This window comes from Cetorhinus maximus, chromosome X (genome assembly GCF_964194155.1).
Source record: "Cetorhinus maximus chromosome X, sCetMax3.hap1.1, whole genome shotgun sequence".
Taxonomy (NCBI): domain Eukaryota; kingdom Metazoa; phylum Chordata; class Chondrichthyes; order Lamniformes; family Cetorhinidae; genus Cetorhinus; species Cetorhinus maximus.
In genome coordinates this window covers 2,331,131-2,348,443 of record NC_135917.1, presented here as the reverse complement: position 1 = coordinate 2,348,443, position 17,313 = coordinate 2,331,131, and the positions used below count along the sequence as shown (strand labels likewise).

The 17,313-nt window shown below is 44.6% G+C and overlaps 1 protein-coding gene across 5 annotated transcripts in view; it reads right to left on the bottom strand.

Annotated features, from left to right (window-relative positions):
* Positions 1 to 17,313, bottom strand: part of LOC144672701 (cysteine/serine-rich nuclear protein 2-like) — a 73,056-nt gene that overhangs the window by 53,884 nt on the left and 1,859 nt on the right. For 3 of the 5 annotated variants that reach the window (XM_078534622.1, XM_078534624.1, XM_078534626.1), the window contains exon 2: positions 8,574 to 8,626. The gene's annotated coding sequence lies outside the window, so the exon portion shown is untranslated. Of the gene's footprint in view, positions 1 to 8,514; positions 8,627 to 17,313 lie in introns of all 5 variants that reach the window. The other 2 variants (XM_078534623.1, XM_078534625.1) reach the window with 1 other exon arrangement.

Sequence of the window (17,313 nt, the reverse complement as noted above, 5' to 3'; positions counted from 1 at the left end):
AACACAGCTCCATACATTTTAGATGTGTTTGCAATCTGTCACTATTTTTGATCTTCACACAACGCTGACAGCTCGGGTTGGACAGTGATCGCTCCACACAGGTGTGAATTTAAAAGCCCCATTACGAAGGAGAAAGTGCTTTCAATGTAAAGAAACCTCAACACCATCCCCACAAACCCCAGCCAAAAAAGTAATATTTGGCAATTTGTCTGAAAAGATGTGTGTGCAGGAGAGGAAATCCTAGTCAGTGCTAAATGGCATTGTTGAAACAGCATTAGTGGCCAGACCTGAGAAGGACAGCACTCTCCCACTCACATAGATGGCAGCGAACAAGAGATGCATTACTAGTGGGTCTTTTCCAATAAACTCCATTACAATGGACACAACTAAAATGCCTTCTCTCAGCTCGGAAGTATTCATTGTTGTTGATTTTAGGTCATGCCTGGGGAGTGGGCAGAATTTTACACAAAGTACTCCTCTCCAGCCCTTAAGGTTACGTAAGAGCTCTTACTTGTATTTTTTTTTCTTTATTCTTTCATTAGATGTGGCATTGCTGGCAAATTGCCCTTGAACTAAACATTTCAGAGGACAGTTAAGAGTCACATGAAGGCCAGACCAGGTAAGCTCAACAGATTTCTTTCCTTAGGAAGGAAGGACATTACTGAACCAGATGGGTCTTTATGACAATTGATGACAATTAATTTATTAAATTAATTTAAGTTCCACCAGCTGCCATGGTGGGATTTGAACCCATATCCCCAAGGGCATTAGCCTGGGCCTCTGGATTACTAGTCCAGTGACATTACCACGATGCCACCATCTCCCCTACTTATATAAAACCACATTAAATAAAACAATACTGTTCTCATTTTGCTGGTATTAATTCTTATTTTCATCTTTTGCCTATCATTTTTGTGATATTTCACCATCAATATGCGAACTATTCAATTATTATTTTGGGAACATTCCACTTACGATATGAATGTGGCTGGTCTGGTAAACTGGCTGTCCCAAGAGATAACATGATGTCAAGAGTGAGTTTTATATAGAGAGATATTTTTAGTAGAGCAACCATGCTAAGGCTGCAAGTTATGGAGGTTGAATCTTTCCCTCACTGCTTTTGCATTCCATGTAAAACTGGTTTCAATTTGTTACAAAGATGGGAATTTTAAAATCAAGGCATTGGTAGAATAGGAGTCAATGTAGCTTAGCAAGAACAGAGGTGATGGGTGAATGCATGTAACTTTGTGCGAGTTTGGATACAGGCACAGTTTTGCATGAGTTCAAGTTTATGGAGAATGGAAGCTGGGAGGCCGGCTAGGAGAGCAGTGGAATAGCCAAATGTGGAGGTACCAAAAGCATGGAGGAGGGTTTCAACAGCAAGGTATAAAATATAATAAGTATCACAATGAATGCAATAGAATTAGCACACGGAGACTGTGAAAGAATGAAAAGTGATAGTGGACCGCTCACTTTCAATGTGGAGAAGCATAAAAGAACAAAAACGTTTGGATTCTAAGACAAGTAACGCATGAGGGGATATTCATTGCTTCTTCTGTCCTTTTCTATCTACCAGGAAGTAGAGGAGGAGGAACTAAGGGGACAGTAATTAAAATTACAGGGGACGGTCACGTTTGGATGGTCCACAACTCGTCAGCTTATTAGACATTTACAATACCTGGAAGCTGGGTACCTGCCACTTTCAGCAGCAGGTGCCAAGCTGGGCAAACAAAACAATACTTTGAATAATTCAATAGTAATATTTATTTTAAATCACCACACAGGGGTGATGGGGACGGGAGTGAAGTGGCTACCTTCTGAACCCCTCCGTCCCAACAAATCCAAGTGGTTCCACAAAACAAGGCACCAACTCTAGCAAACTAGGTTCATGAGACATGACCAGTTCCCATCATTGGTCACAACTAAACAAATGGTTGGAGTCATACCTGGCACAAAGGAAGATGGGACATCACTGCAGGAGTTCCTCAGGGTCCTCAGCCCAAACACATTCAGCTGCTTCATCAATGACCTTCCTTCCATCAGAAGGTCAGAAGTGGGGTTATTCGCTGATGATTGCACAATGTTCAGCGCCATTGGCGACTCCTCAGATACTGAAGCAGTCCATGTCCATATGCAGCAAGACCTGGACAATATCCAGGCTTGGGCTGATAAGTGGCAAGTAACACTTGCACCACAGAAGTGCTGGGCAATGACCATTTCCAACGGGACAGAATCCAATCATCCCCCCTTGACATTCAACGGCATTAATGTTGCTGAATCCCCCACTATCAACATCCTGTGGGGTTACCATTGACCAGAAACTGAACTGGACCAGCCATAGGAATACTGTGGCTACAAGAGCAGGTCAGAGGCTGGAACTTCTGCAGTGAATAACTCATCTCCTGACTCCCCAAAGCCTGTCCACCATCTCCAAGCCATAAGTCAGGAGTGTGATGGAATACTCTCCACTTGCCTAGATGATTGCAGCTTCAACAACACTCAAGAAGCTTGACACTATCCAGGACAAAGCAGCCCACTTGATTGGCACCCCATCCACCACAATAAACATTCAGTCCCTTCACCACCGATGCACAGTGGCAGCAGCATGTACCATCTAACAGATGGTTGCTGCACTGCAGCAACTCACCAAGGCTCCTTAGACAGCACCTTTCAAACCCATGACCTTTACCACCTAGAAGGTCAAGGGCAGATGCAAGGGAATACCACCACCTGCAAGTTCCGAATGGTAATGCCATTGAACATCAAGGGGGGATGGTTGGATTGTCTCTTGTTGGAGATGGTCATTGCCTGACACTTGTGTGGTGCAAATGTTACTTGCCACTTGTCAGCCCAAGCCTGGATATTGTCCAGGTCTTGCTACATTTGGACATGGACTGCTTCAGTATCTGAGGAGCTGTGAATGGTGCTGAACATTGTGCAATCATCAGCGAACACCCCCACTTCTGACCTTATGTTGGAAGGAAGGTCATTGATGAAGCAGCTGAAGATGGTTGGGCCAAAGGCACTACCCTGAGGAACTACTGCAGTGATATCCTAGAGCTGAGGTGACTGACCTCCAACAACCATTTGTGCTAGGTATGACTCCAACCAGCGGAGAGTTTCCCCCCAATTCCCATTGACTCCAGTTTTGCTAGGGCTCCTTGATGCCACACTCAGTCAAATGCTGCCTTGATGTCAAGGGCAGTCACTCTCACTTCACCTCGGGTGTTCAGCTCTTTTGTCCATGTTTGAACCAAGGCTGCAATGAGGTCAGGAGCTGAGTGGCCCTGGCAGAACCCAAACTGGGCATCAGTGAGCAGATTATTGCTAAGCAAATTCCGCTTGATAGCACTGTTGATGACTCCTTCCATTAATTTACTGATGATCGAGAGTAGACTGATGGGGTGGTAATTGGCCGGCTTGGATTTGTCCTGCTTTTTGTGTACAGAACATACCTGGGCAATTTTTCACATAGCCGGGTAGATGCCAGTGTTGTAGCTGTACAGGAACAGCTTGGCTAGGGGCGCGGCAAGTTCTGGAGCACAAGTCTTCAGTACTGTTGCCGGAATATTGTCAGGGCCCATAGCCTTTGCAGTATCCAGTGCCTTCAGCCGTTTCTTGATCTCACATGGAATGAATCGAATTGGCTGAAGACGCCAATTCGCTACATTTGGACATGTTTTTCCCTCTTGTTGGTTCCCTCACCACAGACCCAGTACAGCAGATATGTCCTTTAGGACTTGGCCAGCTCGATCAGTAGTGGTGCTACCGAGCCACTCTTGCTGATGGACATTGAAGTCCCCTACCCAGGGTACATTCTGTGCCCTTGCCACCCTCAGTGCTTCCTCCAAGTGGTGTTCAACATGGAGGAGTATTGATTCATCAGCTGAGGGAGGGCTGTGGTAATCAGCAGGAGGTTTCCTTGCCCATGTTTGACCTGATGCCATGAGACTTCATGGGGTCCGGAGTCGATGTTGAGGACTCCCAAGGCAACTCCCTCCTGACTGTATACGATTGTGCCGCCACCTCTGCTGGGCCTGTCCTGCTGGTAGGAGAGGACATACCCAGGGATGGTGATGGTGGGTCTGGGATGTTATCTGTAAGATATGATCTGTGATGCTGGGCACCTCTGGAGGGGGCCGAGATGGGTCATTCACTTGGCAATTTTGGCTGAAGATTGTATCAAATGCTTCAGCCTTATCTTTTGCACTGATGTGCTGGGCTCCTCCATCGTTGAGGATGGGGATGTTTGTGGAGTCTCCTCCTCCAGTGAGTTGTTTAACTGTCCACCACCATTCACGACTGGACGTGTCAGGACTGCAGAGCTTGGATCGGATCCGTTGGCTGTGGAATCGCTTAGCTCTGTCTATTACTTGCTGCTTATGCTGTTTGGCATGCAAGTAGTTGTGTGTTGTAGCTTCACCAGGTTGACACCTCATTTTTAGGTATGCCAGGTGCTGCTCCTGGCATGCCCTCCTGCAATCTTCATTGAGCCAGAGTTTATTCCCTGGCTTGGTGGTAATGGTAGAGTGAGGGATATGCTGGGCCATGAGGTTACAAATTGCAGTTGAATTAAATTCTGCTGCTGATGGCATCTATGAGGTGCTGTGGGCCCAATCATGTATTGCTAAATCTGTTTGAAATCTATCCCATTTAGCACGGCGGTAGTGCCACACAATACGATGGACGATATCCTTAATTTGAAGACTGGACTTTGTCTCCAGAAGGACTGTGCGGTGGTGACTCCTACCATTACCGTCATGGACAGATGCATCTGCGGCAGGCAGGTTGGTGAGGATGAGGTCAAGTATGTGTATCTCTCTTGTTCAATTCCCTCACCACCTGCCGCAGATCGCATGTAGCAGCTATGCCCTTTAGGACTCGGCCAGCACAGTCTCTAGTCACGCTACCAAGCTACTCTTGGTGATAGAGTACATTCTGCGCCCTTGCCACCCTTAGTGCTTCCTTCAAGTGGTGTTCAACATGAAGGAGTACTGATTTGTCAGCTGAGTGGGGGGGGGGGGGAGCTGTGTGTGTGTGTGTGTGTGTGTGTGTACAGGGAGGGCGGTATGTGGTAATCAGCAGGAGGTTTCTTTGCCTACGTTTGACCTGATGCCAAGAGACTTCATGAAGTTGAGGACTCGCAGGACAACTCCCTCCCAGGTGTATATCACTCTGTCGCCACCTCTGCTGGGTCTGTCCTGCCAGTGGGACAGGACATACACAGGGATGGTGATGATGGTGTCGGGGACATCATCTGTAAGGTATGATTCCATGAGTATGACTATGTCAGGCTGTTGCTTGACTAGTCTGTGAGACAGCTCTCCCAATTTTGCACAAGCCCCCAGATGTTAGTAAGGAGTACTTTGCAGGGTCGACAGGGCTGAGTTTGTCATTGTTGTTTCCGGTGCCTGGGTTGATGCCGGGTGTTCCGTCCAGTTTCATTCCTTTTAGACTTCATAGCAGTTTGATACAACCAGGTGGCTTGCTAGACCATTTCAGAGGGCATTTAAGAGTCAACTACATTGCTGTGAGCCTGGAATCACATGTCGGCGATGCCAGGTAAGGATGGCAGATTTCCTTCCCTAAAGGACATTAGTGAATCAGATATATTTTTATGACAATTGGTAATGGTCCCCAGAGCAATACCCTGGGTCTCTGGATTGTTAGTCCAGTGACAACACCACTACACCACCGCCTCCCCAAAGTGTAATCATGGTTATAATATAGGAAACAATGTAGCCAACTTGTGCACAAGTTCCCACAAACAGAAATGAAAATAACTGGATGGCATCCATCCATCTCGGGAGACAATGGATTGCACCCAGGGTGTATGTCACTTCTGTATTGAACATCATCTGCTGTAGCTGAAGAGGCTGATTTGAGAGTGGCAGTCCCTTCCACAGCTGGCACAGATGAATAGCATTGGCTCGAGATCGACTGATGTTCCTTCCTTCGGCAGGATCTCTTTTCCACCATCTGGTCATCTCTGGTCCTCTGCTCTTTCCACGCTCTTCCTGACTGCTTGCCTCCAGGTAATCTGGTCAGCAGTGAGGAATTCCCATGCATCAACTCCGATCCCAGTCAACTGGAGGTCTCACATGCAGACATTATGATGACTAGATCATCCAATTTTGTGCTGTTGATTGAGGATTAATTTTGTTCAGAACACTAGGGAGAACTTCCCTGCTTTTCTTCAAATAGCGTCATGGTATCTTTCAGATCCACCTGAAAAGGCAGATAGGGCCGCAGTTTAAGGTCTCATCTGAAAGGTGGCATCTCTGACAGTGCTGTACTTCCTCAGCACTGCATTGGAGTGTCAGCCTGGATTATGTGTTCAAGTCTCAGGAGAAGGATGTGAACCCATCATTTCTGACTTAGAGGTGAGAGTGCTAGAGCTGAGCACAATATGTTAAATAAGCCTGGTGACAATACTGCTACAGTGAAGCTTTAGCAGTCAAACCACATGCCTGTCTTTGACCATTCCCTAATACTTCAAAGTGGATTGCAATGAATGCGAGTCTTTGTTTACATCCCTGGTAATTTTAAGTGTGTTGTTGCTAATGCCCAGGCACTTCCTTGGAACATTAAAGTCATTTTTGGGCAGTTTATCACAAAACTCAGGCAATTCCCCAAGTCTGTACAGGCAAGATAATACTTAATCCTTTCAAGGACCAAGCAAGGTGAAGAACTGGATTTTGTGCTGGTTTTGAGGAGCAAAAATGCTGCTACCAATGCCAGAAATAAAGCATGACCTTTGGCCTGAACTGAAGGGAAAAGGTGAAGGGTACCAAGACCTTAGGATATTTTGAAGGTTTTAAAAGCTTTTATGGGGGTGGAGACAGAAAGATAAGACTTTATCAGAATATAGAAGTGAACCTTAGTGAAGATGTATGAATCATAAAATCATAGAATCTTACAACACAAAAGGCAGCCATTCAGCCCATCATGTCTGTGCAGCTTTTTAAAAGAGTTGGCCTATTAGGTCCATGCCCCTGTTCTCTCCCTGCAGCCCTGCAAAATAAGCTCTTCAAATATTTATCCAATTTGTGACATATAGTTCAATCTGGTCTGTGAGCTTGGGCTACATTTCCACAGTCCCAGTTGGGCATTTTTTCTCACCTGTACTAGCAAGAAACTAAAGCATTGCAATGTGTTAAAATCTGATCTTAAATAATCCGCTCCCAACGATAGCTGTACTTGAAGATGGCATCTCAAGAGAAATAACCTTCAGAGTATGGAATTTAAAAAAAACACTGCACACATACTTAGTTTTCCGGGTGAATAAAAGTAGAAAAGAGAATTGCTACTAATATTTGACAAAATAAATCATTGGAGGCCAGGTCCACTTTCACGTGACCTACTGTAATTAAACCAAGTGTAGATGATCATTCACACATCATAATGTTGACATCCTTTAGAGCTTCGTAGTGATGGGAATAAAGTACCACCCATGTAATTGCCCAAGTCAGAAGTGTTTTGTTTCTGCTACTTATTTGAATGCAGCCATTGATCACAGTGAGTTTTCCTTCAGCTCTGCCTGTCATCAGCAGAACTATCAGTATATAAAATGGTACAAGGCAGCTGAGAAATGAAGCATTTCATTTCTTCAGTGTTATCTACTTTGTGTCACTTTCTTTCAATTCCTATGGGACCACATCGTGAAAGGTAAAATACCAAATGCAACACAACATCCTCTCCTCCATTTGTTTAATGGAGATGGTTGCATACAGTAACACCACTATTCCTAATCAGAGATGATCGGGTAATTTCACCCATCAATCACCTGGAGACCATTGTAAGTGACTGGGATTGATTCTACACACATTTTGTATTATCTAACTATCCTCCACTCACTGCATCTTGCTGGAGAAATAATGCTGCTTTCATTGGGAATCCTGCTGTACTTTTAATCATGAGTTCTAATTTCTGTTTGCTGTTAGTCCGGCCATAAGGCCCACCTTGCCTTGAACTCATTTGTTGACAGTGGTGGCAACACTCACTTCATTTTTTGTTAAAGACACAACCCATGCCATGCAAGACATTCCCATTGTCAGTAACACAGAACCTGCCATGGTTGAGTTAATTCTATTCGACACAATGCCCTGGCAAGAAGATTCCTATAACTAGCCCTACCCATTACAGGTTGGGCCTCTCTAAATAGAGAAGGAAATTTATTCAGATCGTAAATCACAGCAAATAAAAAAAAGGTAAAATAATATAAAAGCATTTATGTTAAAATTCTGTGGTGACAGATGTCATCATCAAAAATTAGGAACAGAATATGACGAATTGTTCAATAAGTAACGATCTAGTATTCTCCAAGATCCTGAAGAGAATGGTCAGATATAGAAAGTCCAACTGATTGAGGAAGGGAATTCCACACTGACGGCTCAGTTTTGGCACTACATTAGCCAGGCTTCAATGCGTAAAGGGTTGTTTGGGCTCCCCTTAACACAACACTGCTCCACACGGCAAGTATCGCCTTTTATTTTATTCAAGAGAGTGTCTTACCATCATTGTATTAAGAATCAAGCCATTAATGAGGTAGGGCAGCTGTAATTTCTCCTCACCTCAGAGATGTCTGCTTTGAGAGAGGACGTGTCGAAAAGGATCTTGTTGCCCACTGTAACCACAGAGGCAAAACTGTTAAAATTACCTGACAAAATAGTAATTTATTAGTCATTAGTACTTAACCATTCTACTCATTTGTCCATTTTAACTATGGTATCAAATTGAGAAAACTAACAATAGAATGTAAACTGGATTACAATTACAATACTGTTTTAAAAAGTGGGTAAAATCACTAAGCATGAATATTAACACTGGATGAGACAGTTTACAGACCTAAACAAAAGCACTTGTCACATTGATTGCCCAAAGTACTTGAGCCCCAGCACCTGATGAGGTGAAAGTCTCAAATATCACTGAATTGGTTCCTAGGCAATTTTCACACCTCGATAAAAACACTTATAAAAAAGTTATGCGTTGATTGCCAAAAAGGGCTCAACACATGGGCTTTACTGAGGCAGTGCAACACTATTTGAAAAAATGCAGACCTTAATTTAAATATTCTATTCGTTTAACCAGGGCAAGAATCATCAGAAAAGGAATGTGCATCAAGATGTTATTCTTTTATCAGTTATTCACTTTCATTTAAGTGTGCCTGACTGCATTATTGACAGCACCGAACTGTGGAGTCACCTCTTTTCTTGTTTCTAGCCAATGTGGGTGACATCAGGAGACCTGGATAGAGGCATTACTGAGCTTGAGAATGTCAGCCATCACTGAATTCATGACTGTAACTCAATGGGTGCTTATTCAACTCCCTCACATGACCAGGCTCAGCAATGCCCGCAAACTAATCATTGATGAAGGCATCAGTGGTTCCTATTAAAAATCAAATGAGCTTTGAGGTAAAAAGTCAAGGCCTCTGAGCTCAAACAGATCAGGAACCATTATATAGCCATCACTTCTGATATCGTGCAATACAAACGTGCGTACTGCGCTTGATAGGGAGGGGTTATATAAAAGAACAAAGACAGTTATTTGTAACGTAAATACTCTCCAACAGAAAATGCCAAAACCACTTAAACCTCATTGTTGATCTTTGCACAAATAGACCAGCTTACCCTGTATCAACTAGACATTAAAGGAACACACCTACACTTCAACACCAGAATAGTACCTTGTGTTTCGTATAATGTCTTTGTCCGGGGCGTCTTTTAGAGTCAAATCAATGGGATTAGAACAGATTTTTTTTTTGAAAAATATACTTTATTCATAAAATATCTGGAAGAATATTACAAAACATTTGTAAATCACCATCACAAAAAGTGCAATCAGATTCAACTTTTACACATGGATCACAAGGTGCTTCAATACAATCAATGAATATTACAATCATTTCAATATGGTCATTACAGACAGTCAGACAGTGTAATGGGATTGGAGTTATCAACATACGTCATGTTGCACTCTGAGGTGCTTCAATACAATTATAATACAATTAGCATTCCATGCATACCTTCATTGTGAGCTGTACAGCCCGAGGGGCTGTAAACAATTCCCAGCCCCTCGGTGCACTATGGCAGAAAGCGTCCTTTCCCCATTGCGCCTTTGCAGCGGCTGCCCCAAGCTTTAGTGCGCCCCTCAGCACATAGTCCTGGACCTTGGAATGTGCCAGTCTGCAACACTCGGTCGGGCACAACTCTTTGCACTGGAAGATCAACAAGTTACGGGCAGACCAAAGAGCGTCTTTCACTGAGTTGATGATCCTCCAGCTGCAGTTGATGTTTGTCTCGGTGTGTCCCCCTGGGAACAGCCTGTAGAGCAGAGAATTGCTCAGGATGAACTTCGACAGAAACCACTGCATCTCTCTCCAGACCTTCTTTGCTAAGGCACAATCCACAAGGAGGTGAACAACGGTCTCGTCCCCACCACAGCCACCTTGAGGGTAACGTGCAGAGGGGGGGGTGAGACTCCTGGCGTGTTGGAAGGATCTGACAGGGAGGGCCTTTCTCACCACCAGCCAAGCTACATCTTGGTGCTTGTTGGAAAGTTCTGGCGATGAGGCATTCTGCCAAATGACTTTGACGGTCTGCTGGGGGAACCATCCCACAGGGTCCACCCTCTCCTTTTCCCGCAGGGCCTCTAAGACATTATGTGCCAACCACTGCCTGATGGACTTGTGGTCAAAGGTGTTTCTCTGCATAAATTTTTCCACGAGGGACAGGTGGTACGGCACGGTTCAACTACTTGGAGCGTTCCGCGGCAGCGTGGCCAGACCCATCCTTCACAACACCGGGGACAGGTAGAACCTCAGCACGTAGTGACACTTGGTGTTTGCGTACTGAGGGTCTACACACAGCTTGATGCAGCCACACACAAAGGTGGCCATCAGTATGAGGGTGATGTTGGGCACATTTTTTCTCCCTTTATCTAGAGGCTTGTACATCGCGTCCCTGCGGACATGATCTATTTTTGATCTCCAGCTAAAGCGAAAAGTGGCTCGGGTGATCGCCATCGCGCAGAAGTCTGGAATGCAGCAACAGCGAGAGTGCCTCACACCTGATGACCAGGTTCTTACCCGCAATGGAGAGGGAGCGTCGCTCCCACATGCCCAGTTTTCTTTGCATCATAGACACTCGCTCCTTCCAGTTTCTAACGCATGCCCCGGTCCCTCCGAACCATATCCCCAGCACCTTCAGGCCGTCAGCCCTGACGGTGAAGGGGACAAAGGATTGGTCAGCCCAGTTCCCAAAGAACATGGCCTCGCTCTTCCCATGATATACCTTGGCTACCGAGGCCAGTTGGAACTGGTCGTAGATGTGGATCAGTCTGCGCACCGACAGTGGATCCAAGCAGAAGACGGCGACATCATCCATGTACAGGGAGGCTTTGACCTGAGTACCTCCACTGCCTGGGATCGTCACTCCTCTTATGCCCGGATCCTTCCTGATGGACTCAGCAAAGGGTTCTATGCAACACACAAACAGGACAGGGGAGAGGGGGCAGCCCTGCCTGACTCCAGATTTAATCGGAAAGCTATCTGATTCCCAACCATTGATTGAGACTGCGCTACTGCTGTTAGTGTAGAGCAGTTGGATCCAGTTGCAAATTCCCTCCCCAAACTCCATTTTGGAGAGCACATCCACCATGTAGGTGTGCGATATTCTGTCAAAGGCCTTCTCCTGATCCAGGCTGATGAGGCAGGTGTCCACGCCCCTGTCCTGCACATAGGCAATCGTATCCCTGAGTAGCACAAGGCTGCCAGAGATCTTCTTGCCGGGCACAGCGCAGGTCTGGTCAGGGTGGATCACCAATTCCAGAGTGGACTTGACCCGATTGGCGATGACCTTGGACAGAATCTTATAGTCTACATTCAACAGTGAAATGGGTCGCCAATTTCTAATTTCCTCCCTTTCCCCCTTGTGCTTGTAGATGAGGGTGATGATACCTTTCCTCATGGATTCTGACATGCTTGGGCCCCATGTGGAGCTAGCCCAGAATAGGCATACGAACATAAGAAATAGGAGCAGTAGAAAGCCATAAGACCAGTTCCTTTTTTGGTTAATTCTGACTAAGTTAACTGATTAAGGATGCATAAAGACCTTAAGATGGTCCATTATTCAAGGTGGCAAAACTTGAGCTTCAAATGCTTGATCCAATTATGTAGTAAATCTCTTTACATAAATAGCATTGGGCTGGTTTGTCCTTATTGATGAGAACCAATGTGGGCCATGTGATCTCCTGGACTGCTTTCAGTCACCTAAATGGGTTGGTAAGAAATTTTCCAGTGTATTTTCTTTCCATTATTGGCCTGGGTTCTTCTTGTCTGTCTCAGAAGATTACATGCTGGCTGTGCAGTTGAGTGGTGGAAAGGAAATGTTTAATCGTGGTGCTCTGGCCGTCATTAGTGTGGGGCAGGCAGGCTTGATGGAGCAACAGGAGGTGGGGATGTGCAATTTTCAAGTGTTTAAATCAAAGATGTTAGGGCAGATGGGGAGGCAGTGGTGGGGGGAAGATGCAATATTAGTGTCCAAGTCTGCATTATTTGGGGGGGGTGGGCGGTGGAGGAGGTGGTGGTGGTGTGGCTACAACTGTATTCTTTGGTATCTCCCCAGTTTTGTTTTTGGAGCAAAAAAGTACACACAGATTTGTACCATCTGTTTTTTCAGGTGCTCCAAACTCTGACCCAATTGCTAACTTATTAAGTTGTCATGCAACATCCCTTGACCATGGAGCCAGTTAGTGTGACAATGAGCCCTGCCAGTCATCATCTACTGCAGCGGCCGAATTTGGAACTTAAAAGAGCCCGGTCATTTTAACAAACAATGCTGGAAAGAAAATGAGATAGCTTTGAGGGACTAGAGTACAACACCCAACACATTAGAAAGTTCTGACCCCTTAATCTGGTACTTCATTCAAAGAGTCTGTACAAGCAGGCGGTTTATATTGGCGCACATTGTCTTTATTCAGTAATCTTCTTAATTTAGTAGGTCAAGGGTCATGGATAATTTTCAAATGCTTCCTAGACTGTTGTTCCTCATGCCGTTTATGTGAAATGTTGACTTGTTGCAGTGGATAAGGAATGGTTTTCTTTTGTATATTAATAGAATTTGAAGTTATTTAAATGGCCAAAAGCTTGTGTGGGGGTAGGGAACAGAAAGAAGAATTCCTGGCACAGCACATGAATTTAAACAGTTACTTGCTTGTGCTTATTGAAGCTTATACATCTTGCAACACAATCTGTGGACTTTAGCAAATGGATGCAACCATTCATGACAATCAGCAGGCTGAACAGCCAGTTAATGCCTTGCATGCAAAATAAACCATGTGATTGAGGGAAGAGCACAGCAAGTGTCTTTTCTCATCTGCCTAAAGTGGTAAAAAGAAATCTGTACATTTCATTTCCTGTATGAATACAGTGTACTCCAGGTGACAGACAAACCAGAGGCTTTGCAATGGGGAAAGGTTGCTGTCTTAAGATCTTTAAGCCATTGTACACCAAGGGGCTAGAAAACTTGTAGAATGCCTCGGGCTGCATGGCTGACATGGAATGTATATTGTAAATATCAAGAGTATTCTAATTTTATGGAGGCACCTCAGAGTGGTATATGCTGTACGGAGACAAGTCAAATTTTAGTGCACTAAGTTTCAAGTTGAAATGTTCTACAATGTACTTTTACAAATTTTATGAATAAAGTATATTTCTGGAAAAAAGACAAACCAGAGGCTTTGTATGTTAAACCATGTGGCTGCAAAGAGTACAATTACTCTCCCTGCCCCTTCCATGACATTCAATTGATAAATAGGTATCAAAGTAGTCAAAGTTGCTGAGGATGCATTGATCCCATGAATCAGATAGGTGGCAAGCTGCAAAAGGGGTTTATTTGCAGCCTTTGTTTGAGGACTGAAAATAGATGTTCTCTCTGTATTCAAACCAATATATACAGTACCATTTGTCTTGGTTAGCAATGTGTGTGGCATTGTGCCTTATTTATTATTTTGGTATGAGGTGGTTGAGCTGCTTCTTCCCAACACTGCTTGAGCTCAGCATTAAGGAGGTGCTGCAGACCGCAAATGGTATTAATGGATCTCTAATTCTTCCTTCTAGCAATGTGCCAGGACATGGCTCTACACCTCCACTGTGGCAGTATGGTTCAAGAAAATTGGCAAACACGTATTTGTCAGCATACACCCACATTCTACTTCTGTGCCAAAGCACCACATAGCACCAACATACTGCTTCTGTCTCACCTGAACAACAACACGTTCCTGGTTCAAATGTTTGAAGACTTTTTTATGCTCAGACGTTTACAGCACAGAAGGAGGCCATTCAGCCCATCGTGTCTGTGCCAATCAACAAAGATCTGACTTGCGTTGCCATAGCCTCCAGGGCTATGGGCCAAGCGCTGGAAAATGGGATTAGCGTGAGTATCTAAATACTTAAATGTTATGAGGGTTTCTGCCTCTACCACCCTTTCAGGCAGAGAGTTCCAGACTCCTACCACCCTCTGGGTGAAAAAATTTCTCCTCAATTCCCCTCTTAGCCTTCTACCTCCTACCTTAAATCTATGCCCCCTGGTTATTGACCCCTCTGCTAATGGAAAAAGTGCCTTCCTATCCACCCTATCTATGTCCCGCATAATCTTATATACATCTATCAGGTCCCCTCTCAACCTTCGCTGCTCCAAGGAAAACCACCATAGCCTATCTAATCTTTCCTAATAGCTCAGGCCCTCCAGCCCAGGCAGTACCCTGGTAAATCTCCTCTGCACCCTCTCCAGTGCAATCACATTCTTCCTATAATGTGGTGACCAGAACTTCAGTACTCCAGTTGTGACCTAAACAGCGTTTTATACCGTTTCAGCATAACCTCCCTGCTCTTGTATTCTATGCCTTGGCTAATAAAGGCAAGTATTCCATATGCCTTCTTAACCACATTATCTACCTGCCCTGCTACCTTCAGGATCTGTGGATATGCACACCCAAGGTCCCTTTGATCTTCAGTACTTCCCAGGTCCTACCATTCATAGTGTAATCCCTTGCCTTGTTAGCCCTCCCCAAGAGCATTACCTCACACTTTTTCCGGGTTGAATTCCATTTGCCACTGCTCTACCCACCTGACCAGTCCATTGATATCCTCCTGCAGTTTATGGCTATCCTCCTCACTATTTACCACCTTGCCAATTTTCGTGTCATCCACGAACTTCTTGATCATACCCCCTACATTTAAGTCTAAATCATTTATGTACACCACAAACAGCAAAGGCCCCAGCACTGAGCCTTGCAGGACCCCACTGGAAACAGACTTCCAGTCACAGAAACATCCCTCTACCATCACCCTCTGCTTCCTGCTTCTCAGCCAATTTTGGATCCAATGTGCCACTTTGCCTTGGATCCCATGGACTCTTACTTTCTTGACCAATCTGCCACGAGGGATCCTGTCAAAAGCCTTGCTAAAGTCCACGTAGACTACATCAAATTCATTACCCTCATCAACACTCCTGGTTACCTCCTCAAAAAATTCGGTCAAATTTGTCAAACACGACCTTCTCTTAAAAAATCCAATCTGACTATCCCTGATTAATCCGTGCCTCTCCAAGTGCAGTTATATTCTGTCCCTCAGAATTCTTTCTAGTAACTTCCCCACCACCGAGGTTAGACTGACTGCCCTGTAATTTCCTGGTCTATTCCTTCCTCCCTTTTTTAATAATGGGCCAACGTTAGCAGTCCTCCAGTCCTCTGGCGTCTCACCTGTGGCCAGAAAGGATTTGAAAATTACTGCCAGGACCCCTGATATCCCTTCCCTTGCCTCCCTCAACAGCCTGGGATACATCTCATCCAGGCTTGAGGATTTATTCACTTTTAAGGCAGCTAAACCCACTAGTACCTCCTCTCTCTCTATGTTAATTTCCTCTAATATTTCACGGTCTTCCAACCTGATATCTACACCTGCGTCATTCTTTTCCATTGTGAAGGCCAACGCAAAGTATTCATTGAGGACTGTACCCACATCTTCCAGGTCCACACACACTTTTGTCTCTCCATTGCATTCACCAGCAATTGGATGGGGCAACTTTGAGCAACAGGTTTCTCCTAACTGTCAGTTTTACCACATAGATGCAATTTTCCCCATCACATACATGGATATGATGCATCTCTGCATCTCTCCCTTCCTTTTAAGGCACTCCTTAAAATCTACCTCTTTGACCAAGTTTTTGGTCACCTGTCTTGATATTGCCTTAGGTGGCTTGGTGTCAAATTTTGATAATGCTCCTATGAAGCAAATTGGGTTATTTTACTATATTAAAAGGTGCTATATAAATGCAAGATGTTGTGTAGACTTCCCTTCTGCTGAAGGAACCCTTCTGAGACTAGGCCCAGAGGAACCCAGTGATTTCAGCAATAGGTAGGCCTAACTTGAAACCCAACACCTTGTACATCTTTCACTCCCTTTACCCACTACTGGGGGCTCTGCCTTCAGCCGTCTAGGCCCTAAGCTCTGAAATTCCCTGTCTCTCCTCCTTACAATTTGCCACTGACCAAGCATTTAGTCACCACTCCTAATATATCTTTCTTTGGTTTAGTGTCTATATTTTGTTTTGATTATGCTTGTCTGAACCACTTTGGGACGTTTCCCTACATTAAAGGCACCCTATAAATGCTAGTTGTTGATCTGCAAGCATTCCGCCAGCTGTAGCTCATTTTCCTTCTGGTTACACTCATTAGCACAGAACTGTAATACCAGTAACAACTCTACTGAATATGATTTTACTTGCACTAATTGTTTTTGGCCATTAAGTCTGGAGGCTTTAGGAGTAAGGACTAACATCGACCATCAATCTTATCCAATCAAGTGGGCAACCTGCTCCCTAGTTTCTGCCAAATCCAGTTTGCAACAGAAAGCAAGGTGCCTATGAGTAGAATTTGTTTTTGGGGTATGGGTGACACTGAAAATGCTGCTATTTATTGCCCCTGGCTAATTACTCCAGAAGCTGGTGGACTTTCTTGAACCGCTGCAGTCTTTGTGGCAATGGTGCTCCCACAGCTGGCAGAGAAACCTTCCCTTTTCCTTACTTGACATTTAGTTAGAAAGATGGGAAGCCTTTTGGGTTCCCAGGCAATCCACTGCAACTTTGTAAAATATTATTCATGGCCAGAAAGGATTGACATGCAAGATTACTGGTTTTCATTTTTCTCAAGAAAATGGATGGAATCATGCAACACAATCCCCACAAGATGGATCATTAAAAATCCCAGAGTTTCACATATTGACAGAATTTGATTTATTCATAAGCCGGTGAC